Source organism: Podarcis cretensis (assembly GCF_951804945.1).
Source record: "Podarcis cretensis genome assembly, chromosome: 1".
In the NCBI taxonomy this organism is placed as follows: domain Eukaryota; kingdom Metazoa; phylum Chordata; class Lepidosauria; order Squamata; family Lacertidae; genus Podarcis; species Podarcis cretensis.
In genome coordinates this window covers 119,433,609-119,460,585 of record NC_137170.1, presented here as the reverse complement: position 1 = coordinate 119,460,585, position 26,977 = coordinate 119,433,609, and the positions used below count along the sequence as shown (strand labels likewise).

At 39.6% G+C, this 26,977-nt stretch overlaps 1 protein-coding gene across 7 annotated transcripts in view; it reads right to left on the bottom strand.

The window, feature by feature from the left end:
• The window catches only part of OLA1 (Obg like ATPase 1), a 96,173-nt gene that overhangs the window by 53,621 nt on the left and 15,575 nt on the right, over positions 1–26,977 (bottom strand). Inside the window, exon 2 of one of the 7 annotated variants that reach the window (XM_079981235.1) lies at positions 7,000–7,105. The exons of 5 other annotated variants lie outside the window; for them this stretch is intronic. The gene's annotated coding sequence lies outside the window, so the exon portion shown is untranslated. Of the gene's footprint in view, positions 1–6,999; positions 7,106–17,439; positions 17,459–26,977 lie in introns of those variants that run through there. One more of the 7 variants, XM_079981236.1, reaches the window with a different exon arrangement.

The following is a 26,977-nucleotide window of genomic DNA, read 5'->3' as shown; positions in this document are numbered from 1 at the left end:
TTTGAAAACCTAATAAAAATTTTATATAAAAAAAAATAGAATTGCTATGAAGTTTATGTCAAAGAATTCTGAAGTTCTACACAGCACTAATGGGTTTCCAAGGGAAACAGGATTTACAAAAAAGGGGGAGGCCTGAAATCATCTGGCAGACCTCTTCTCTGCTTCAAACTACTTTATCACTATGGTTCTGACGGTGATTAGATAATGAACCACTCAGACACACAATTTACACAGCAGCTAATTTCATCGGTCTGATTTGAGGGTATGGTTTTTAGGGGGCCATCAAAGAAGCAGATGAAGGTGCATTTGTCATATATGAGTGACAACCATTCACACTATCTCAACAAAATGGTGCTGGCCCTTATTAGAAACACATGCTATTATCACATATTTAAAGTGCAGTTGAAGCCATAATTTCAAATTGCCAATGGAAACATAAGGGTAAAACAACCAGATATTACTGAAGCATGTGTACTGACTTTATGCCCCTCTAAAGACATAATGTGGCAATGTAATTCAACTGAGATACTCTTGAGTTATCAATAAATAATAGCATGAAAACAAAAATTAAAAATATGTCTTAGTAGCAAACTATAATTTAAAAATTTAGACCTAGTCATGAATTAATGTACAACATAAATTTTAGGCACTATTTAGTAACAATCCCACTGACTCTAGAAATGAGACTTTAAAACATTTTAAAGAATGAATGCTAGCTACTGTATTTTCATATGAGGTCATAAAAAATAAAGCAACATCTACTACATATTTTTAGAGAGATGCAAGTCTGCCACATTTTGAGACAATTCACACATCACTTTCCCCTCATATGGGGAATGTCACAATACTTACACCTCAGGACCCATGGAAGAGTAAAGCTAAAAAAAAATTGTCCTAATTACACAACTGGAATCATTAACAGCAGCTTCTCAATTAGCATACTGAGGGCAAATCAGATGCATTTTGCCATGTGGACATTAAAAGGTACAACATTGTTCAAAGGCAAAAATCCCTGTAAGTGTTTCTTTTTTTGGAATCTCTTTGGTTTATCTCTATTTTTTACCTTCTCTCTCGCTCTGTTGATGCTAACCTGGGCCATAGCCTTAGAAGTATCATCTCCCATTTTAACTTTTGTAATATTCTATGCCGTTTTCTCATACACATTAAACCTTCCATTTCTGTGAACTCCATGGTCCTTATTAAATTTTTGCTCATCATATCTAGCGAATTTTCATTCTTTATCATCTGCTGCATCGCCTACCAATTGTTTTTCACACGAAATTTAAAATATTCCTCCTGATCTTCAAACATGTTTATTCTTATTTATTACTGTTAAATAATAATAATATTGCACTTCATCCAAGGACCACAGGACAGTTCAAAGTGCAAAAAGAGAAAATCACATAGCATAGCAACTTTCACAAATGAATCGAAAAATCACGTTGTTTTGTTTTTTAAAAAAACAACTCAACAGCTTTTGGAGTGTCCTGGTTTTTACTTTTTAAAATATAGCAACCCTAAAACACACACACACACACACACACACACACACAGCTTAAAATGCCATAGATTGTTTAATTTAGGGAATTCCTCGTTTAGGGAAGTTTTTAATGTTTGATGTTTTACCGCGTTTTTAATATTCTGTTGGAAGTCACCCAGAGTGGCTGGGGAAATCCAGCCAGATGGGCGCGGTATTATTATTATTATTATTATTAAGCCAAAGACCTGGAAGAAAAGGAATGTTTATGCCTAGCACCTAAATATATGTAATGAAAGCACCAGGCAAGCTTCACTCTGGAGAACATTCAGGAAGCCACCACAGAAAAGGCCCATTCTCATGTTGCCACTCTCTGGATCTCTCATGGAGGCGGCACATTTTGAAGGGCCTCAGATGATGATCACAGGGTCATGGTCGGTTCATATGGGGAGAGGTGGTCGTTGATGTATTGTGGTCCTGAGCCATTTAAGGCTTCATAGGTCAAAACCAGCCCTTTGAATTTGACCCGGAAACTAGCAGGCAGCCAGTGCAGTCAAGTCAGGGTGGGCGTTATATGCTCAAACAGTCTTGCCCCAGTGTTAGCTGTTAGTTTTCTGTATTTACTCTTTTCGTTCTTGTAATTGTGCATAAACCACCCTGGGACGATTTGGGGAAGGATGAAATTATAAATAATAATAATAATAATAATAATAATAATAATAATAATAGTTATTACATATTACATATTTTATTACATATTTTGTTATCAATGTATTATAATAATTGTAGGTTATTATATATTACTGAAATAATAATAACAACATTCTTAAACATTTATTTATACTAATGAACAACTGTAATAATAATTTTCTTTAACATTTTATTTATACAAATAAACTGCTAGGGTCTAGCTTAAATATGTATGTATAGTAATCACAATATACAATTTTAGGAGAGCTTACACTAACAAATTGCTGAAACTATTTTCTCATTTATAAAAACAAAACAAAAACAACAAAAACAACCTACAGCAAGTGAAATCTTATCAGCTAACCACAGAAGAGATTGTTGTTGTTTAGTCGTTTAGTCGTGTCCGACTCTTCGTGACCCCATGGACCAGAGAACGCCAGGCACTCCTGTCCTCCACTGCCCCCCGCAGCTTGGTCAGACTCATGCTGGTAACCTCGAAAACACTATCCAACCATCTCATCCTCTGTCGCCCCCTTCTCCTTGTGCCCTCCATCTTTCCCAACATCAGGGTCTTCTCCAGGGAGTCTTCTCTTCTCATGAGGTGGCCAAAGTATTGGAGCCTCAGCTTCACAATCTGTCCTTCCAGTGAGCACTCAGGGCTGATTTCCTTCAGAATGGAGAGGTTTGATCTTCTTGCAGTCCATGGGACTCTCAAGAGTCTCCTCCAGCACCATAATTCAAAAGCATCAATTCTTCGGCGATCAGCCTTCTTTATGGTCCAGCTCTCACTTCCATACATCACTACTGGGAAAACCATAGCTTTAACTATACGGACCTTTGTTGGCAAGGTTATGTCTCTACTTCTCAAGATGCTGTCTAGGCCTGTCATTGCCCTTCTCCCAAGAAGCAGGCGTCTTTTAATTTCGTGGCTGCTGTCACCATCTGCAGTGATCATGGAGCCCAAGAAAGTAAAATCTCTCACTGCCTCCATTTCTTCCCCTTCTATTTGCCAGGAGGTGATGGGACCAGTAGCCATGATCTTCGTTTTTTTGATGTTGAGCTTCAGACCATATTTTGCACTCTCCTCTTTCACCCTCAATAAAAGGTTCTTTAATTCCTCCTCACTTTCTGCCATCAAGGTTGTGTCATCTGCATATCTGAGGTTGTTGACATTTCTTCCGGCAATCTTAATTCCGGCTAGGGATTCATCCAGCCCAGCCTTTCGCATGATGAATTCTGCATATAAGTTAAATAAGCAGGGAGACAAAATGCAGCCTTGTCGTACTCCTTTCCCAATTTTGAACCAGTCAGTTGTTCCATATCCAGTTCTAACTGTAGCTTCTTGTCCCACATAGAGATTTCTCAGGAGACAGATGAGATGATCAGGCACTCCCATTTCTTTAAGAACTTGCCATAGTTTGCCATGGTCGACACAGTCAAAGGCTTTTGCATAGTCAATGAAGCAGAAGTAAATGTCTTTCTGGAACTCTCTAGCTTTCTCCATAATCCAGCGCATGTTTGCAATTTGGTCTCTGGTTCCTCTGCCTCTTCTAAATCCAGCTTGCACTTCTGGGAGTTCTCGGTCCACATACTGCTTGAGCCTTCCTTGTAGAATTTTAAGCATAACCTTGCTAGCGTGAGAAATTAGTGCAATTGTGCGATAGTTGGAGCATTCTTTGGCACTGCCCTTCTTTGGGATTGGGATGTAGACTGATCTTCTCCAATCTTCTGGCCACTGCTGAGTTTTCCAAACTTGCTGGCATATTGAGTGTAGCACCTTAACAGCATCATCTTTTAAAATTTTAAATAGTTCAGCTGGAATACCATCACTTCCACTGGCCTTGTTATTTGCAGTGCTTTCTAAGGCCCATTTGACTTCACTCTCCAGGATGTCTGGCTCAAGGTCAGCAACCACACTACCTGGGGTATATGAGACATCCGTTTCTTTCTGGTATAATTCCTCTGTGTATTCTTGCCACTTCTTCTTGATGTCTTCTGCTTCTGTTAGGTCCTTTCCACTTTTGTCCTTTATTATGGAAATCTTTGTGCGAAATGTTCCTTTCATATCTCCAATTTTCTTGAACAGATCTCTGGTTCTTCCCATTCTATTGCTTTCCTCTATTTCTTTGCATTGCTTGTTTAAGAAGGTCTTCTTGTCTCTCCTTGCTATTCTTTGGAAATCTGCATTCAATTTCCTGTATGTTTCACGATCTCCCTTGCATTTTGCTTGCCTTCTCTCCCCCGCTATTTGTAAGGCCTCATTGGATAGCCACTTTGCTTTCTTGCATTTCCTTTTCATTGGGATGGTTTTCGTTGCTGCCTCCTGTATAATGTTACGAGCCTCCATCCATAGTTCTTCAGGCACTCTGTCCACCAAATCTAAATCCTTAAACCTGTTCCTCACTTCCACTGTGTATTCATAGGGGATTTGACTTAGATTGTATCTTACCGGCCCAGTGGTTTTTCCTACTTTCTTCAGTTTAAGCTTGAATTTTGCTATAAGAAGCTGATGATCTGAGCCACAGTCAGCTCCAGGTCTTGTTTTTGCTGACTGTATAGAGCTTCTCCATCTTTGGCTGCAGAGAATATAATCAATCTGATTTCTATGCTGCCCATCTGGTGATGTCCATGTGTAGAGTCGTCTCTTGTGTTGTTGGAAAAGCGTGTTTGGAAAAGCAAGTTTGGCCTTGGAGATCAAAACGAAGCAGGGCAAAGGCTAATAGAGTTCTGTCAAGAGAACAAGCTGGTCATCACAAACACGCTTTTCCAACAACAGAAGAGATAATAGGCTGCAAATCCTCAGAACTTGCAACTTCTCTCTCAGATTCCATGAGTAGATGCATTCTTACCCCCTCCCCTTGCCTTTTCCATTCAACTAACACAGTCTAGCAGATTTGGTAAGAATCTTAAAGGTCCAACTCTCTGCCAGTTCAGGAAATGTACTAGTACTTCATCCTTGATCGATGGCCATCAAACCTTTCCTACATTTTGTAGCATTTCCCCACATATCCTGGAAATGTATTTTACAAACAAAAACAACATCAGATTAGCAACTACTCAAACTAATGCCACCTGGCCAACAAAAGGAGTTGCCTTGCCAGACTCCTTATGCACACAGCATATAGTGGTGGGAAAGCATCAATAGTTTGTGTCCCTTTGCCATTTGGGGACAATGTGAATTTCCAGTGAAGAGGAGAGTGTATGCATTTAGAGCTGAATTCTTGAAATCACCCACCCAGCAAAAGCAGTCCCAAGCCACCAGTTCAACTATCTTCCCAGAATTACCGTATTTTTCCATGTATAACACGCCCCCATGTATAAGACGACCCCTATTTTTGGGGACTCCAAATTAAGAAAATGGGGGAGATTGCCCAGAGTTGTTGAGATTGGGGGGGGGGGTGCCGAAAATCACTCACCCGCCAGAATGCCACTGCCAATCTCATGCATTGCTGAAGACAACAATCATCTGCCCGCTCGCCACCAATCACCCGCACAATTGCCGCAGTGGCAGCCAATCAACAACAGCCCTTGCCGCAGCCGCCAGTCACCTGCTCAATCGCTGCTGAAAATCTCCTGCTCATGGCTCCAACCAATCTCCTGTGCCCCCTCTGCATTATCCATGTATAAGACAATCCCCAATTTTGAACATTCTTTTCTATTGGAAAAAACCTAGTCTTATACTCGGAAAACTATGGTATCTGTTGTTTATGAATCATATGCAAAATGCTTTAAATCAAGCTTGTGTTTCTCTGTAGCCTGAGGAAGGAGGACAAGGAGGTGGTGTTATGCAGAAGGGTTGTGGCTTCATGACAAAGCAGCTGCTTCACATGCAGAAGATCCCCAAAATCTCCAGGTAGGGCTGGAAAGGACTCCTGCCTGAAATCCTAGAGAGCTGCTGCCAGTCAGCACAGACAACAATGAACTAGATGGATCAACAGGCTGACTAAGTATCAGGCAGCTTATTTAAGTGTTATTTCTAGACAAAAAAAAAAAGGCTTTTTAAAAACATAGTTAAACAAGGCTGAATGTTTACAAGCCAGCAGTAAAGAGAAGTAAACTCTTTATTAGGAGGAGGGAACAGGATTTTCACAGCAGTGCCAGGCCTAATGAGCACAGTAAGTAATCTCCAGAAGGTCCCAGGCCCTCCCCTCCCAACTGCCTAAAGTCACCTCCTCTCCAGGGTTTTCCCTAAGCAATCTGAGACTGTGCCTATGTGACACGAATTTCTCCTCTGCCCTCTTCATGCCTCTCCTGGTTCTGGTGGGGACAGGAGCTTGTCGCAGCAGGAGGGGGAGGCACCCATGCCGCTTCACTAGTCAAACTTATCTTGGCCTCCTTCATCCCACTCTCCTGCATCAGCTTCTGATTCTGGACTTCTATCTGCCACAGGCTCTCACTGATCATTAAGCCCTGTAACCTCTTCAGCTTCCAACACCTCCTCCTCCCTGTTTTTGCCCTCTGACCACTCATTGTCGTCCCACCACCAATCCCCGGGCTCTGAGCCTTCTTCCCTTGAGGGTTCCGCAACTGGTTCCTTCCGCCATTCCTTCAACCAGTCCCTGACATCAAATAAAACTTGCACTCATGAGTAGTGACCAATATACCATCTACAATGAGAACTGAGAGACTCCCCATCCTAGCCAGAGCTCTCTTCAGTACTCTAAAATCCAGGAATGCACTCCCAGCTACTGGATTAGATAGGGGAAATACATGTGCCGCATCTGGTTATACACATGGTCCTCCATCCGATACACAGTGTGCCACACTGGAACAGGGCAATAAGATAGCACTACAATGATATTATTACTTTATTCGTTACATTTGTAGCTCACATTCTACCAAATGCTGCTCAAGGTGGCTTGATGAAGGGAACTCCATGAGTAACTGCGGCACTTGCAACTTTTAGAAACAGAGCTCCAGAATATGGCCTTCAGGGTTCTGAAATCAAGAGTTTGTAAGAGGAACCATATTATAGTTCGGCACAACATCTAATGAACAGATGTACACATAATTAGAATACACATCATTCTCTGGAATATGTGTCCTGAGTAGATTGACAAAGCTGCCTTCTTTTTCTTTTTTACATTTGCAGAGAAGATCTGGAAAATATTGTCTGATATGCAGAAAGCACTGCAAGAGAATGCAGAACTAATCAATCAAATGAGTGGTGCTGTTGCTTCAAAGAGTACAAACTGCATTAGGTAGGAGACTGAATACAAGCACTCAGTGAGTTCCATTTCTGGAAGCAAATGCTTGTCAAAACCTCTGAAGAGTAAGTTTTGTATAACAGAGGAAGTCACAAACAAATTCACTGAACATTGCAACATTATAGTACATTATTACACTTCACACGTTTTGCATCTGTTGACATATAAAGCAGAAGTGGTGAACTGGATCTATCCGGTAGGTCAGACTGTTATCTATCCCACCCCTTGCAGGCTAAATATGACATAATAATGACATCAGCCAACACTTATTAACCCACATGATTTTAAATCCAACTATGCAAACAAATACACAGTTCACAGCACTGATCAGGTCTTGTGGGGCACTTCATAAGGGCTTCACAAGACCCAACGATCAGCTGATTGTCAGGTCTTATGGTGGCCATGTAAAGCACCCCACCAATGTTTCCAGGGTTCACACCTGGGACTTTCTGCATGTAAAGCAGTTGCTCTTTTACTGAATTACAGCCCCACCCATATCTCAGTGGTAGACTGTTGGGTGCAATTACAGTAAACCAAAATAGGTAGCTATCAGAGCACAGGCTATCTCTGTCCAGGAATGACTGTAGAATGGCAAACCAAATGAAGATGAAAAAAGGCACTCTGAATAACTGAAGCCACCTGAGCCTCCAGTGAGAAAACTGTTCCTTAAATATTCCCATATAAAACAGATCATCTACCCAATTCTTTAAATAAATAAAAAAATCAAAATTATATTATGAAGTTGAAATAGCAATTCTGTAAAAAATACAAAAGAAAACCTATACAAAACAAGAAACTGGTTTCACAGCCGTTACCACCTAAAAGAAAGTACAATTTCTAGAGACAATGCAACAAATTGTATGTTACTATAAAACTGATGTGATACAAAGAGAATACAGTGGTACCTCTGGTTACGAACTTAATCTGTTCCGGAGGTGCAATCGTAACCGGAAACCGTTCTCAACCAGAGGCACGCTTTTGCCAATGGCGCCTCCGGCACGCAATTTCCGCTCACATCCTGGGGCAAAGGTAGCAACCAGGAGCAACCACTTCCGGGTTAGCAGAGCTCGTAACCCAACGCATACATAACCAGAGGTACCACTGCACAAAAAAAAAAAAGGTTATGAATATCAAATAAAGCCATATTTCACCAAGGTTTGCCATTCCCAGAATTGGCATAATATGATATAAATAACAAATGGCTGCCAAATGGAGGCAAACCCCATAGGTTTCGCTGCAACCTGAGATATCTGTAATTTATTAGTCTTTTTTTTCAGAAATGAGGATAAAAATAACTTTATTAAACCAAATATTTAAAGAAAAACCTGAGGATTCTTTCCAGTCCTGTAGTATGGTAGAACAAAATCTACTAACAGAAAACTTGCATGTTGTTTACAAATTAAGTGCATATTGATAAAAGACATAATTTTGGGGTTTAAAGGCACTGGTAAAACTATTACTTCAGAGATTTCCTTCATCATCTTTTCCCAAAATGTGTATACATGTTTACAACACCGTCACATGTGCTAATAGCTTCCATTTTCATTACATCCCCTCACAACACATAGGGGAAACAAGTCTATTTATATGTGCAAGGTGGACTGGAGTCAAGAACCATCAACGGGCTATTTTTAAGAAGTTTTCTTGGATATTTGCAGAGACAGATCTAAAAGCGGGGTAAGCCTTTGGTCGAGTGGCGGGATTTAAACTTAATAAGCAAAAAACTAAAGTTTTGGAAAAAAATTTGACTTCTTCAGAATCAGAAAGGTTTCAGAAAGAGACAGAATTAAATGTGGTTAAAAAAGTGAGATACCTAGGGGTAAATATAACAGCGAAGAATAGGAACTTATTTAAAGACAATTATGAAAAATGTTGGTCTGAAATTAAAAGGGATTTAGATGCTTGGTCAAGACTGAAACTTTCTTTGACAGGACGTATTGCTGCAATTAAGATGAATGTATTGCCAAAAATGTTATTTTTGTTTCAAACTTTGCAGATTGTGGACAAAATGGAGTGTTTTGGGAGGTGGCAGAGAGATATTTCAAGATTTGTCTGGCAGGGCAAAAAGCCCAGAATTAAGTTTAAGATATTAACTGACGCTAAAGAAAGAGGGGGATTTGCCCTGCCAGACCTAAAGTTGTACTATGAATCAGCAGCTTTCTGCTGGTTGAAAGACTGGCTACTTCTTGAGAACACTGATGTTTTAGATTTGGAAGGATTCAACAATGCGTTTGGGTGGCATGCATATCTGTGGTATGACAAGGCTAAAATACATAAGAATTTCAAGAACCATGTTGTCAGAAAAGCAGTATTTAATGTCTGGTTGAAATATAAAGACTTATTGGAAAACAAGACCCCAAGGTGGTTATCACCAATGGAGGCTAAGGCCTTGAAAAAACTCAATATGGAGGCCAAATGGCCTAAATATTGGGAAATAATAGAAAAAGATGGAGATAACTGGAGGTTGCAGAGTATGGAGAAAATAAAAGATAAAGTGCGAGATTGGCTACATTATGCTCAGATTAAAGAAGTTTTTAAGTTGGATAAAAAGGTAGGATTCCAGGTGGAAAAATCAAAGTTAGAAACAGAACTGTTAGAACCCAGCTCTAAGACAGTGTTTCCCAACCTTGTGCCTCCAGCTGTTTTTGAACTACAACTCCCATCATCCCTGACTAGCAAGACCAGTGGCAAGGGATGATGGGAATTGTAGTCCAAAAACAGCTGGAGGGACAAGGTTGGGAAACACTGCTCTAAGATACTTTCAAGAATGTATAATTTGCTGTTAAAATGGAATACACAGGATGAAACGGTCAAATCAGCCATGATAAAATGGGCACAGGACATAGGGTACAACATCATGTTTGCTGACTGGGAAAAGTTATGGACCACAGGTTTGAGATTTACGGCATGTAATGCCTTGAAAGAAAATATTATGAAAATGATATACAGGTGGTACATGACCCCAGTCAAGCTTGCAAAGATATACCATGTGTCTGATAATAAATGTTGGAAGTGTAAAGAAGCTGAAGGAACATTCTTTCACCTCTGGTGGACTTGCCCTAGAGTGAAGGTTTTCTGGGAAATGATTTATAATGAACTGAAAAAGGTATTTAAGTATACCTTCCTTAAGAAACCAGAGGCCTTTCTCTTGGGCACTGCTGGTCAGAGTGTGCAAAAGAAGGATCGAACCTTTTTTATGTACGCTACAACAGCAGCAAGGATACTCATCGCTAAAAGCTGGAAAACTCAAGAATTACCCACACTGGAAGAATGGCAGATGCAACTGATAGACTATATGGAACTGGCGGAGATGACGGGCAGAATCCGAGACCTGGGAGAAGAACTGGTGGAGGAAGACTGGAAGAAATTCAAGGACTATCTACAAAAATATTGTAAATTGTATGATTGTTAAGAAAGATGTAAGATTAGCAAAAACATGGCTTCAACAAACTAGTTATAAAGAATATAAATGTTAAATCTAATTGGAAGATGAAAAGATAAATTTTGGACAAGTAACATTTTATAATTAAGTCTCGATAAGAGTATGTTAAATCTTAAAATTTGAGATATTAATATTGAAAAATTATATTATATGAATTAAATTAAGTTAATAATTTGCTGGTAAAATTTATGAGTTTAGAAAGCAGGAACAAGGGTTGTGAGGAAGTCCAAAGATGAATATGAAATGTGGAATTTGGGAAAAGATTGTGTTATTACCTATGTATTTTATTGTTAAACTAAAATTTAATAAATATTATAAAAAATAAAAAAGCGGGGTAAGCCACATCCCTCCATGCAAGGCTTTGTACAGTAACAGGCAATTATAATTTGTGTACACTTTGTACAAGCAAGTCCTGAGTTTGTACACTGAGAGTACAACTCTCAAATGCAAGAGCAATATTCTGCCTCTTGGAGGACACAGTCACAAGAGAAGGAAGAAGGATTCAATGACTGATGTTCCTGTGACACAGACATAGAAAGCACAAGTTTTCTTCATGTTTAGGTTCAAAATTCCTAAGCAAGCCCCTATTGAAACCATGGAACCATGCCTAATGTATGAAACGAAGAAATTATGTGAACAGCTATAAAGGCCATCTTTATCTAACTAGGTGCAAGAACACCTTCCAACAACTATTCAAGGAAATCATTACAGATTTTAATAAACCAAATAAGCAACTCAATTCCATTTGATCTGAAATCCCAGCTTTGCATTGGCCACACAGTAAGTCTGCCTCAAAAGAGTACTCTTGTAGTTCGTTTGACCCCTATCAGATAGCAAATTCCCTTTCTTGCATCATTGCCAGGAGCAAACATTTCCAGCATCCCACCTCACACCATCTCCAGTTTGTCTTCATCACTTTACTCCTTTGATCTTGATAAAATGTTGAGCAGCAGTCTCAATGACTGTGCATTCCTCCTCCTTTCCTTGCCCAATTCATGATTCACCTAAGCAGAACTTTTAAATAACCACAAATATTCAGCAGCAACACTTTCTTTACACCGAGTTCTTTCCTTACTCTATGCAGCTTTATTCAGGGTCTTTTTCCCATCCTTAAGGACCACACCTCACCAACAGCACTTTTTTTCTCAATCACAGGCTGAATTTTCTCTTTCTGCACTATAGTAAAAGCACCATGATCTTCTAAGACATTCTTAGCAGTCTACCTTGCTTCTCCCCACCCCCATATTTTAGTATGGCAAAATCTATCTACATTTTGTATGCACACTTTAAATTATAAGTTGCCTTCAGATATATTCTACAATATGCACACTCTTCTGCCATTTCTTACACCGTCCATATGACAATTATTTCAAAACATCCAGAGATTTTGCCAGTGCTTATGTTATACCTGTCAAGATCTGATGACTCTATGTTATGTATTCCTCTGAACAGAACCACTACACTTAGTTACAGGCTATCATCAACCAATTCATTCTCTTGCTAAAATCAAGTCATCCAATTACTCCTTGACTAATCAAGGCTGTTTTGGCTTTTTCTTTTTTCAAAAGGTACTCAACAGCATAAACAGTTCACTTACAAGAAATGGAAAGGGGCTAATCAGCAGAATTATTGTTTTGCTGCTACAATTTGCAGTATTTAAATGCAGTTGCTGATTGGACTGAAAGTTTTATGATACAGCACAGGAAACTAGTTTGACTTAAATATGAAGGAGCCTGTGCTTTGTCTACTGTGGAAAGTAATGCAGAAAACTAAAATAATATGTGCACCAATTCACTTTTGATATTTATGTCTCTAAGCAAACATGGAATAAATAACTGTTATGGACCAATAGACAAATCTGCTCTTTCACATTTTTCTAAACATGTCCCTTTTACCTACCAATTTGTTTATTTCACTTTTATACTTTCATTAGAAAGAAACTGGTCTCTTTCTTTTGATACATTCTGTAGATGAAAAAATACCAATTCAGCTACAAAACATTAGCCTGCAATGTAAGTATACTGTAGCTTCTATATATACCTTGGGAAAGCTCAGCAACATAGGAGCCAACACCTAGGGGCCATGGGGGCTTGATCCCCCAATAAAATGTTTGAGGGGGCTGTACCCTCACAAAGTTGATGGGCATTCCCATTCAAATTGTGTGTGGGCATTGCCTCATGTGATGCAGGGGTGAGGCTTACCTGGGCCACCACAATATTTTTCTCAAGTTGGCCCCCCTGCTTAGCGAGCATGAGGGATGAATTGCTCTCTAACAAACAAATGACCTGTAACCTGTGGCTATTGATGCAGAGACATAAGAGTTGCCTGGCTGGATATTTGGACTCTCCCAGAAGGAGAAATGTGAAAATGAAACCACAAGGTGGGATCCAGAGGCAATCAAGCAGACCTCTGTTTGCACAGGAAGGATTTCTTGGCTTCTATTCTATTCTATTCCTCGTCCCCAAAAAAACACCCCACTTGATGCTCCACCTAAAATGGTGTAGGATGGGCTACAGGGGGCTGTAGAAGAATGGGAAAACTGGAGGAATTTGGCAAGCCTGTACTGTACAAGTGCTTTTCTGATCATGCAAAAGACATCTAGATCCAAGCAGCATTCGAATTTGCCAGACTCCAGTAGCATTTTGCAACTGGCAACCGGTCTTTTGTGACTCGTTGGAGATGTCAGGTGTCACCCTTGAAGCCTAGCATCTCCACCTGCCTGGCTGCAGTCAGCTGGTCTGCCGGGCACAATGGCAGCAAAAGACACACATCTTTTGCTGCAGAACTATCCCAGCCAAACAGCTCTTCACTGCTCTGCCAGGTGAATCAGGTGTTTGGCAGGGTACAGAGGTAGCAAAAGCCTCTTTTTCCTACCGTGCTACCCTGCTGACCACCTGATGCACCACCAGCAGCAGCAGCAACAACAATAGGTCCCTAAACCATTTGTTTTGGTGCCCACAACCTAGGTCCCAGGAACCACATGGTTCCTAGCATTCCTACCCCAGTTTCTAATATTGGATTCAAGGCCTGGAAAGTATTTATGCAAGTTCTTTGCTCTTGCTTCAACTCTGCCAAAAAAGAGAAAAGCTCATTCTTGGTTTAATCAGGTAATAGGCAGAAAACACTGGCTAAGTGACCTGAACTACTTTCCCAGCATTTCTGTCCATTTTTGCTTTGGCTTCCTCTTGATGAAGCCAAAGTTATTCCCCCTAACTCATCAGTAATTAAAGGAAAAGGGACCCCTGACCGTTAAGTCCAGTCGGGGACGACTCTGGGGTTGTGGCGCTCATACTGGCCGAGAGAGTCAGCGTTTGTCCGCAGACAGCTTCCAGTAATTGGGAAAGATAAAACACTGGCTGCTCAGTCCAATTGCTAGTATTATGATGCACCTGTTCAATAAACTTTTTAAAACCTGCTCAAAACTTTCAATTGAAAGGAGGGAATGCCTTCTCTCAGCCTAACACACTATCTTCCCAGAATTGTTCGATAAAAGTATAGAATCTGAGACCAAAATAAACTTCGTGGGAGATAATATTGTGAAGTCAGAGTGGAAGTCTAGCTTTGATTCCATGACAATAAATTTCTATGTAAAGAGGATAACACATAAACATATGCTGAAAGAATTAAAAGTCAATTTATGCAATCTCTACTTCAGCATTTTGTAAGAATGAACATTTTTTTTCAGCTAGAGGCATGCATGTCAACAAGTTAAATATATAGCTGAAAAAGAAAATTCTCTTGACAAATGCCTTCGGGAGAATAATTTTTCAAATACTTTATAACTTTGGTTCTACAGTGCTTCATAAAACACTAACTAGTTGTAATCATTTGCAGTGTAATTGTGGACATTTATATGCTTTTCTTATGCACAGAACATAGCTATTAAGAGCTGAATGGTGACGGTGTGAAGTATAGGTTAGATTGGGTGAAATTAAAGCAAATTACTCAGGGATGTGGAATTCTGAAAATAGAAACAGTCAATGATTTGCAACCCTCTTGATGATCAGCTTCATAGAACCCTAAATGGCAAGAACTTACATATTTTAAAGTTAACTAGATATTTTTTTCAATATTATGTATAAATATAGTTTAAATGGAAGTACTCAGTGACTTTGGAAATAATCATTTTGTTTGATTTACAAGTCCTGTTTAGAGTTTGTGCCACTAAAGAATATTTTAATTCTCAATTTTTCACTAGTTCTAATGAACTAGTAACTTATAGTGTGTGCAACTTATATATCTATATATCTATACACACACACATACAAACACACACATTTTATACGTAATGTACATACATTATACACAGAGACAGACAGACAAACACACACACACACACACACACAGAGAGAGAGAGAGAGAGAGAGAGAGAGAGAGAGATTATTCTAATGTTAACTGAAATTCTATTAGATTGTAATAACCTTTAGGGAGGATCAAGGGACCCAGCCAGTGACAAATAAGAAACACACAAGAACTAGGACAAAGGCTCTGAAGTGCTTCCAAGTAAATATGTACTGTATAGGTTTGAGTGATAGCAATACTAGCTTACTCACCCACCCACCCCATCTACCTTCATCTTGCAAGGATCAGAGAGGATCTCTTTGTCCCAATTCCCCCTACTTTTATGAACGGTAAGACTAATAATATGCAAGTACTAAATTTATGTCAGAAATGCACTGCTGGTGAATGGGAAGAGCTTAGTCATCATGATAACTAACCCAGTTGTTCTCAAACCAGGGCAGGGCTAAAAGATAAAAATGCCTTCCTAATATCAAGTGGGGCACTAGCACAGGAGAACAATTTAGACCATGTGTGTATAAGTCAGAAGGAGATCCAAGATTTGCCAAATGTGTTCTCCAACCTCATTGGGATCATGGGCCTCTAATGGTCATTAGTTCAATTATCTCATATTGGAGATGAAGCAATAAGGTACGGCACAGGAGCTATGCAGGGGGTAAAGTAGAGAGAGTAGAGTAACTGGATAATAATACCTGATTATGGGGAAGGGTTATCTAGCCATTTTGAAAGAGGGCACAAATTGAGTAAATTCTGCAATCATTGCAGGTGCATAGACGTTGCATAGTGATCTGCTATGGAAGAGGAGCACCTAACTGTTCAGATGTTAATAGTGGCATTTTCTTTTTAAGAAAGGGTGATGAGAACTAAGAAATACGCTTTTCTTGCTGCTGAAACATCTGAAAAGGTTGATCCAGTCAATAGTGAATGGCCTAGCAAATTCAAGCAGTCTCAACCAGAACTACAGTTTTTGCATGTTGCAATTAACTAGTTATCAACTTTGCAGCCTAAATGGGACTGTTGAGAGCATGATTGGAATCTGCCAATTAATCTGTAAAAGGAGATTTTGAAGTCTGGAAGATGCTTGCTTGGATCTTAAAATGTGAACAGCAAAAAGCTAACGGAAGAAAACTTTTCTATCTTTTCCTCACCCCTGTGGTTCCCAAGTCTCCTGAAAAGCCTTGGTGGGGAGGCAGGATCTGCTACAGCCCCAAACCAGTAGGTGTCTCAATTTGGGCAACTACCCACTCTCCCCAGCAGCAATCCGTCCATGACTGATCAAACACATTGTTCACAGTGGGCTTTCCTCAGATTAGGGAAATTAAGTACAAGCTGTAATATTATGATAAAATATACAGAAAATTGCCAAGATGCCAAAGAATCTTACATACATCATCACCTTCTGTTAGTAACAGCATTATGTAACCATTTTGTTCTTTGTGTTTGTATTTTGGAAACAAAAATTTTAAAATAAAATAAAAGATTGCTTGAAGCAGAGAAGAAGGGAAACTTTCTTTCCATAAATTTATTTCCTTCCCGTATTGTAGGATCCGTCACTACCTTTAATATCATTGTGAATTGGCATCCTTTATATATAGATTTGTTTTTGTTTCAGATTTCAAGTCCTGTTTTTATACCTCATTGTCTGAATTTACACTTGTAAACTACCCAGAGAACATGTGTTACTGGACAATATACAAATTAAATAAATAAGTGAACATTGGCAAGTCAGCTGTGTAAGGAACACAGGTCCATCCTTCCTGATAACAGCAAACTGGGGGCTTTGCTAGCTGAGGTTCTTAGCTTCTCCATCTTGAACAACAAGATGCCAAATAACCAAAAACGTTTAAATCCTTGCTCAACACCCCAACTCAATTGTAGTCTACTTCTTCATAAGCAGAATGTAACCAGCGTATTTCCTTGAAGGCCCAAGAACAATTGGGATTTGCTTGGTAATAGGGCTCATTCTAAATATTGTGTAGATCCTGCGTTACAATAAAATCACATTTTAGTAGTATTACATTTTTTTTTTTTAAAAAAAATGTGATTATGAATACCCCACCCAATGCACACACCATATTCCCTTCATTCATTTAAAAAGGATTTTTGCCCAGATGGATGCTAGAAGACCGTATTTCCACTTCTATCCACTTTACATGCCACATCCATCATGGAGCAAATTTCTTTCTTTAAAAAGGCTTCCAGATAAAGCAGTTCTGTTCTCCCGCATTTAGTTGACTATATTTTTACAAGCACCAGACTAACAAACTAAGATTGAGAAGCCATCTCATGCATATTGCTGTTGTCCCACATCATTCAGAACAAACCTTTTTAGATCGTTAACTACCACAGGAGTGCTGATTACACAGGCACCAGCAATTTCCTAACCAATGACCACCTGAACAATGATGTGTTCAGCTTCTCAGACCCTGAAGCCTTTCAAAGGTGAATCATTTCACAGTTTGGAACTAGATCGCCATAGCAACTTCCCTTTGAGGGTTTTAGAATCACCATCCAGTAATTCTATGATCATCAAGCTCGACCATTCCCAATGGTTCTTTTCACAGCAGATGGAAAAGGAAGCCTTGAAATTTTACAGTCTATTTCAAGCAATTCATCTGGCAGCCTATTAGAATTCAAAATATTTCGACCTTCAATCACAAAGCATGTTATCTGAAGCTGTGGTGATCTCAAGTCAAGACAAGCAGACATTTTAGTCTAATCATCCATGATGAGAAGAGACTGACAAAAAAAACTCTTAATTCAACCACCATCAAAATGCTTATTTTAACTGCATGCAAGTCTTTCAACAGGCAATGAAAACACACCATGCACCATTTTTATCACAATCATCTGTTCAAGGGAAATATGAATTCTGAATACTGACATGCATCTCTGCACTCTAAGCCTGCTTCTGTAAATGTTTCTTACAAACAGTAAAAAGGCTGTATTCATACTTTTCTTTAAAAACAAATGCATGGAAGCAAATAAATGAAAATTTCTATATACTAGATTTGGCTTAAAGCACTTAAAAAGAATTGAAATGATCAGTAAAATTCTGAAGGAGTTTGAATACGTGCCAGTAAAGTTTGTAAACTAAAGCATTAATAATGTTCTTAAGGCATTCCTCATATTGGTTTGCTCCTGAAAAGCAACATTTTTTTCTCTTAAGTACTGCAGCCATTAATTACTAAAGCATTAAATGTGGTAGGTGGCACATTCTTAACATTTTAGTCCAACATTAATAAAATCTACACAACAAACTTCACCAGATTTTGCTTAATTATTGAGAAATCTGCATTTACTGCTTAATAAAAAAATAGTTTTAAATTTTTAAATGTTTAAATCTTAGTAAAATATACCAAGGACCAATTTAGAGAGATTCAAGTCCTAATATTTTTTTAAAACAAATTCAACAATAAACTATAAAATTTAATTACCCAGACTGAATAAGACCAAAAAGAGGTTTAACCAGTAACTGCCAATAAAATGAAATAGGTTTGTTTCTAATTATTAGCTTATGTTTGGACGAATATGCATTTGATCTGCATTTGTGTCTAAAACCCATATTAATCTGCACTGCAAACAGACTTAGGCTGGTTCAAACAACCATTCAAGGCTTCATAAGCCACAGATTGTTTATTTTACTCAGATTTAATAAGTCTAAAGGGAAGCTAAAGTAGTTTAACCACGTGGGTCATGCCATGGTTTGTGAAGTTGGGTGTGACCACCTAGGCCAAGCATGGCTCTCTTGCAACTCCCCATCTCTCTTCTCACTGTGCACCAGCTTCTGAACCAAGATCTAAGATGGCACTAAGCCCGCGTTCACAATTATTTCCATAATTAGCAACTCTGGCTTAATGCTTGTCAGTTAATGAACCAGGCAAATAAGCCATATTTATGAAGCCTGGAATGACAGTCTGAACCAGGCCCTAGACTCACTTTGATGCTATATTTTCTATGTGAGCCAGGCTGTGTTATATATGGCAAAAATGATCTGATTTTTCATATAGAATTTTCATATGAAGTTCCAGAGGTAGCCTATTATAGATCCTTGATGTGGAAATTCCCTGTAAAACCACATGTAGTTACTGTGACATACAAATACTTTTGTATCATGGGCACAATTGTGGGAATTATAAGCAGTGTTCATTCTTTGCTTACTGCTCTTGATTTGTTTTGGAGTTTAAAACCATAAGCCCAGGCTCAGATGACATATGTGATGTGGTTTGTTGCTCCTGGCATGGCTAGGAGCAGAGAAGAAATGAAGCAATGACTTTTGAGAAGCATGCACCAATACACTTCCCATTCATATTAACAATAGTTATACATTAACTATGGTTTAACATGATGTATGAACACAGTCAGCACACCTTATTCCCTTTTGTTTTATACTGTATATAGAAATCCATTTTTGCTTAAAATATGAAGCAGAATAAAGGTAAAGGTAAAGGGGCCCCTGACCATTAGGTCCAGTCGTGACCGACTCTGGGGTTGCGGCACTCATCTTGTTTTATTGGCTGAGGGAGCCGGCGTACAGCTTCCGGGTCATGTGACCAGCATGACTAAGCAGCTTCTGGCGAACCAGAGAAGCGCATGGAAATGCCATTTACCTTCCCACCAGAGCGGTACCTATTTATCTACTTGCACTTTGATGTGCTTTTGAACTGCTAGGTTGGCAGAAGCAGGGACCGAGCAACGGGAGCTCACCCCGTCGCGGGGATTCGAACCACCAACCTTCTGATCGGCAAGTCCTAGGCTCTGTGGTTTAACCCACAGCGCCACCCGCATCCCATCAAGCAGAATAGGATGAACCAAAAGGTCAAGAGCACAAACAGAACTGTGTTCAATAGGCCACAACTTTACAGGGGCACTCCAATATTGTAGACAGTCTGTAACTCTTACCTATTAGTCACCTGTAACTATTACCTAATAGTCACCTATTAGGAAACCCAGGAGAAGGTACCATTTTTTTGTTTACCTCTTCTGCAACCACCTAAATCTCACTGATGTGCTAAGACACCGTCAACAATCCAGAAAGCTATTACAATTATTTCAAAACATACAGTAATGGAAGAATAATGAAAACAATATTCACTAGTTAATTAATAGTATAAAAAAACTTCACTTAGCAGAGGGCCAATGATGTTATAAAATATATGAATATTTTCAATTTACAAATGGACAGAATTTCGCTTATGGAAAATCTACCTGTTAGGGAACTGAGACTTGGGCTGCAACCCTAAATCCTCTTACCTGGGAGTAAGCTCCAATTAATTCAGTAGGACTTACTTCTGAGTAGACATAGTTAGGAATGTACTGTTGATCTCTGAACTGCCTATTGTATAAGAAACTATGGAAGAACCAGACAATGTGCTGCTAGGGTATAATTTCTGGGGTAAAACATCACCAGCCCCTTTACTACCAGCAGCAACACTCACAGTGCCTTACTCTTATATACATGCTCCATTTCACTCCATGTAAAGTAGCAGAAAAGTTAATACATGGAAATATCAAAATAATTTCTCTAAAAATATTGATGGCTGCATGTGTTTTTTTAATAGGAAAATCAGATTCTCCTTATTTGGCAGTGGTGAAGAATATTTGAACAAACAAAACAAAACAAGGAGGCCAATACAATGTATGTAACAAGGTTGTTTACGTTTTCCATTCTTGCTTACTTTTTGGAAGCTACTTTCTTAAAAAAAATATTTTAAGGTCTTAGTTTTAAAAAATCTCAAAGCCACTCTGCAGATGTATCTTCAATCTCAATTGCAAAATTAAAGAACTTGCAATTGTTCGCATAATTCATTGTTCTCATAATTCTGAGACATACATTGCTGCCCCACACAAATAGCACACAAATGTACACTGAAGCTAGCAGTTCTATATATTTATACAAACTTTTTCTTCTTCCACCACATTTGCCAGCATCCGCCGGTTTTACCTCTACAAATACCGTAGATGACACTTTTACCACTGTAACATCACACTAAGCACACCGCAAAAATAGGGAGAAACTATAGGAAATTGTACTCACATATGCTTAAAGCTTCCAACTAGTTTCAGGTTGTCATTTAGAAAACAATCAAAACAGGTAGTAACCTTGTTTGCATGCTCCTTTTAGGGTCTAATCACTGAAATCCTGTAGCGCTTTAGTGAACAAAATCACTGTGGGGGTTGTCAGGTCAATTCAGTTTGAAGGTGTACCTTTACCTTACTAAATGTACTTACACTGTACTTTCAGTTTGTAACAATAGCCTTAAAGAAGCCTAACAGCAATACTTTAAAAGGTTTCTTTAAAAATCAACAATAATTTGCTTGAAGATAGCAATTCTGTTCCATTAACACTCAAAGTTATTGTAGTTTTAAAATACAAAGGTAAAATGTAGTCTTCCACTCCCACCGCCTTTCTGGCAGCCAGTGCCACCCTAGTAGCTCCTGGGCGGCTTAATGGGTTAATTTACTAAACAGCAGTTTTAGAACCAGATTTAGTGTGCAATGCCTTCCACTTTCCAGCTTCAACTATTGCCTTTGATTATGTGGGACTAATGGCACTGCCCTACCCTGCTCCTGACAATCGTCACCAGTTATGCTAGCCATCACTGGAAGAGTCAATTTCTGCTGTTTCGAGTTTTGTAGCATCTTGGAGGGACGCAGGTGGCGCTGTGGGTTAAAGCCTCAGCGCCTAGGGCTTGCCGATCGAAAGGTCGGCGGTTCGAATCCCTGCGGCGGGGTGCGCTCCCGCTGCTCGGTCCCAGCGCCTGCCAACCTAGCAGTTCGAAAGCACCTCCGGGTGCAAGTAGATAAATAGGGGCCGCTTACCAGCGGGAAGGTAAACGGCGTTTCCGTGTGCGGCTCTGGCTCTGGCTCTGGCCAGAGCAGCGATGTCACGCTGGCCACGTGACCCGGAAGTGTCTCCGGACAGCGCTGGCCCCTGGCCTCTTAAGTGAGATGGGCGCACAACCCCAGAGTCTGTCAAGACTGGCCCGTACGGGCAGGGGTACCTTTACCTTTACCTTTACCTTTACCTTTAGCATCTTGGCAATTCTCTTCCTACACACTGTTGCTGACCATTATTACTGATCATCTCCAGCAAATTATGGGATAGATGAAAAACATCAATGCAAGAGGGCACTGGTTTCCCTTTCCGACTTCCACGACCAAGAAAGCCAGAATACCTACTTCCTACTTCCACTACCAAGAAACCTGCTGGATATGCCTATGGCATAAAGCAAACCCAGAAACAATTCAATAAGTTGGTAACTTCCAAGCATGCTACATAATCCCCCACACAGAAGATTGGCCTGCAAGAGGGACATATGTTAGCAACTGAATTGATACATGTCATATTCCGCACACTGGGGGAGGACAGAACCAACCTTGTTTTGTAGAGCTTTGGATTCCGAAATACACAAATGCTTACTCACACAAGCACCTTCTGCAACCTGCAATGATTCTCAGGACTCACATATAAAGCCTCGAAATCTTATGCTAGTATAGGGCAACTGTTTAGGCCTGCTGGAGGCTTGCTTTTAGCCAAGGTCAGTCTTCCTCAACTTGGTGTCATCCAAATGCTGTGTACTTCAACTCCCATCAGCTCCAGTCAGCACTGCCAATGATCAGGGATGATGGGAGCTGTACTCCAAAACTTATGGAGGGCATCAAATTGGGGAAAACTGGCCTAGATTCTCCACTTCCCCTACAAAAAAATTGTTCTTAGCTTCTTATTTGACTGTATCTCATTAAAAAGATACCAGAACAAACTTGTAGAAGATCCTGATCATTCAATTTCATGCTTGGGGACATAAGAATGTAGGAATGCACCTTATGTTGAGTCATACCATTGTTCCATTGAGCTCAGTACGGTCTACACTAACTGGTAGCAGATCTTCGAGGTTTCAGATAGGGGTGTCTCCTAGCTATACTTGGAGATGGTGAGGATGAAGCCTCAGACCTTGATATGCAAGGCAAATGTCTACCACTGAGCTACATTCCTTCTCCATTGTTGAATGCTTTCACTTGAGACACTCTTGGGCAGTGTTAGAAACTGAGATATGAAAGCTAGGAACTAAATGGCACCTTAAACCTAGGTTATGGGCGCAACAACGGAATGTCTAGGTGCTTTTTTTTATAACAAGAATTCAAAGCTAAAAATGAATGAACTGCAGCTAAAATATTGTGTTCATTTTTCACATGGTCTAGTCCATCCCCTCCCCACACCCCTAATATTCTTAAGAGGGTATCTTCTCCAGTTTTCAGAGAGTAGCTGGAAGTCGGGAGGCAGAAAAAGGTCCTCCTTTCCTTCCACTCTGCAGTTTTAATCTGATATCTTAGGTGCAGTACTGTGCCCAGAGCTCAGAAACTGCTCACGCTAAGGAAATTCCCTGTCACAAAATGTACCTAGAACAATGGGGATTTTTGAATGCTGATCATGGGTTTTCCTCTATATTCCTGCTTTCTAAAGAAATGTTCTCTGGAGAAACCAGTTCAATTTCAGATTATTCTGGCAAGTCAGAAAAGATTCTTCCAAGCTGTATGTATTTTTAAAAATTATGTGGCAAAACATTTTGGCTTCCACCTTCATCAGCTGCTGTGATGAAGATGGAATGCTCAAACAGGCTTCACTTGCTGATGCTAAGTGATACTAGTATTATCTTCCTGCATGTACACACTGGACACATTGGCACCACATGTCCCCAGTCTGACGTTTTCCCTCTTAACCAAAATTGTTAGATCTGTTAGCACCTTTATAGCAGTTATTGATATGCCTGACAGTCTGTGTTTCTCAGAACTGAAATGTTTAACAACTGATTGCTCGACTTTTTGTCAAAATTCTAGATTTGTGGTTTCTAACACGTGTGCATAGGTCAGTTGTAGTTTTACCTATGTACAGGATATGACATCCTTTTTTTTTTGCACTCAATAGAGATTATACTGCAGGACCTGGAAATGATATTCTGCTTGATGTAGTATGTCCTACCTGTCCTGGTGCTTTTGAAAGTAGCTGTTTCCATGAGATGCAAACAGGTGATACAGTATTTAGTGTTACAAAGATGAGATCCAGGAATGTTGTTAAGTGGATTCAATAAAGCTCTCACTGATAGTCTGCATGTATTTAGTTGGAGGCTGGCAAAATGCTGTTACCAGGAGGCTTGTTGACAGCTTTAGCATGACATTCAGAATTTGCTAACCAGGGGTATCTTTCTCTGATTGCCAGACAATGGAAGATATATGGAAAGCTACCACAAATGAGAAACATTCTTTGTTTACTGACACCTCATTTTGATGGAGGAGGTTTTCTCTAGACACAATGGAAGCCCAGTGGATCAATTACATGTGTTGCAATCAATTACATGTGGATATGTAGAAGGTGCATTTGATTCCAAGAGCCAAGCTGTAGACAATGTTTTTCTTTACATGTTTTGGATGGGAGGATTTTCAATATAGATAGGTGTACACACCCACCCACCCCACACACATATATATAAAGAACTGCAAAGTTTGGAGGTGCAGCAGACAGAGTCACTTAGCATAAAGCTGCACCTGGTACATGAGCCCAATTGCCCTTAAGGGACTAGCACAGTTCTAATGTTATACACTATAACTGCTAACCATGTTGTGAAACATTATACAATCCCCCTTGAAGTATAAATTACTTCATTTTATTATAGATCTCAAAATCACTTAAAAATGCTCTTAGTTTGCTATTTTAAAAAAATATAGGGAATAAAAGACTAATCATAAATAAATGAACTTTTTAATGAGCATGAAAAGCTTTCCGTACTAGCAGGGGGAAAAGCACTTCTTCAAGGGACCTGTCATGTTAAAGCAGTAGTCAATAGCTGCATACAATCAGTAAACAAATTCAGCTCTATGAAAAAAAAGAACTACATCACCGTTTAGTGGCTGCAATTTAGATTATTCTAGCGTGTAATACTTTAATTGTATAAAACAAAGCTGGTGTCACAAACACAAAAGAACTTCTTGCAAAGCAAGCACCACAAGTAATTTTTATGCTGCCACTGATGGCTGACAAGTGATGAGCACTTTGTTCAAATTTATACACTTATGCATCGAAGGCAACAGGTGGCTTGTAAAAAGAAACACTGAAAAGAACTGTTTTAACCCATTCAGAGCAGCATTTTTACAAAATGATTTATTAGATCACCTACAAAGTCTCCAACAGCCAAACACTCAACATGTTAGTTTGATAGACTTACATAGTAAAGCAAAATTATTTAAATGAAACCAGTACAATAGCACTGACATTTAAAATCAAGCTTAGAGCTGGAATATGCAAGTATTAGCTACCTAATGCTGAAATATAAAATGTGTGAAGCTAAAATCTAGTGCAATCAAGTAAATAAATCATATGGTATCATGACTATTCAATGTGAGTGAGCACTTTAGTAGAACGTATTCTCCTAGGCATTATAATAAAACCAGGAGAGAATCAGTGGGGCACAATTATCTCTGGGTACAAAGTCTATAGGAAGGACAGGGAATGGCATGCTGGAGACAATGCTACTCTGCACCATCAAAGAGGACATAGTGTTCAAGGAGCTGAAAATCCCAAAAGGGGTAGATTTCACCACAGAATAGATGCGAGTGGCACACCAAGTCCCAAGAGTAGCTTAGGAAAGAGGGTGTATTTCCATCCCCATGACCAAGATGCCTAGAGTGGTCTTGAGATAATGAATTCAAAAAAGCATCAAAGGAGGAAATGTGGTAGTAATGGATGACTTCAACTGCCCAAACAAAAAAAAGGATAAGTGCTTGCTCCCGTCACAACTAAGATAAAATTTCTAGATACCCTATATGACTGTGCTCAAGAACAGTTGGTCATGGAGTTGATCCAAAGGGGAGGCAACCCTGGACTTAAGTGGTGCCCAGGGCCTGGTGCAATATAAAAGCGCTGTGGGCAGTTTAGAAACAGTGACCATAGTGCTTTCAAATTTAACATATAAGTGAGTAATTGCTCACAAAGCCTAGTACAGTCAGATTTCACTTCAAAAGAGAATTTTTTTTTTAAATGAGGGGATTGGTAAAAGGGAAGTTGAAAGGAAAGTCAAGAGGGTCAAATCTCCCCAGAATGCTTAGGGTGATAATTAAAATCCACAATAATAGAAGCTCAGCTAGAACATATACCACAGATCAGAATACTCACTAGGTCATGAAACTTCTAGCATGGTTAACAAGTTGAATGTCAGAAGCTAAGGCAAGAAGGCTTCCTTCAGAAAATGAAAATCTGGTCCAAATGAGAACAAAAAGGAACACAAACTTTGGCAAAATAAATGCAAGCAGAGAATGACCTGGTTCACATTTCGTGCAAAGCCAGATTCAGTGATTCAGTGGGACTTTGGGAGAATGTGGACTCTTGAAGAATTAGTACTTCCCTTACAGTACAGGTGGGGTGACCTTTTTGTAGAAGGTATTCTCCTAGGCATTATAATAAAACCAGGAGAGAATCAGTGGGGCACAATTAGCTCTGGGTACGAAGTCTATAGGAAGGACAGGGAAGGACCCTTACAGTACAGGTGGGGTGACCTTTTTGTGCATGTCCAATTGACGCGCGGCCGCTGACATGCAGGTCCTTTTGGACCCAGAAGATGGAAACGTGAGGTTGGCTTCCTCCACCAATGTGTGTGGAGGCCAGGAACGGAACCCTCGAGCAAAATGGTTGCCCCCTGTACTTTCAATTATAACAGGGTGGGATGCACACTACCCTGACAGAGCAGGGCATTTTTAATGTTTTGTTTTTATTAAATTTATATGCTACCCTTTATCCCAAAAAAATGGATCCTTGGTGGATAAGAAACAGAATGATGAGCTTCCCCCTGGTCTTTCTTGGGTCTGTTTCAC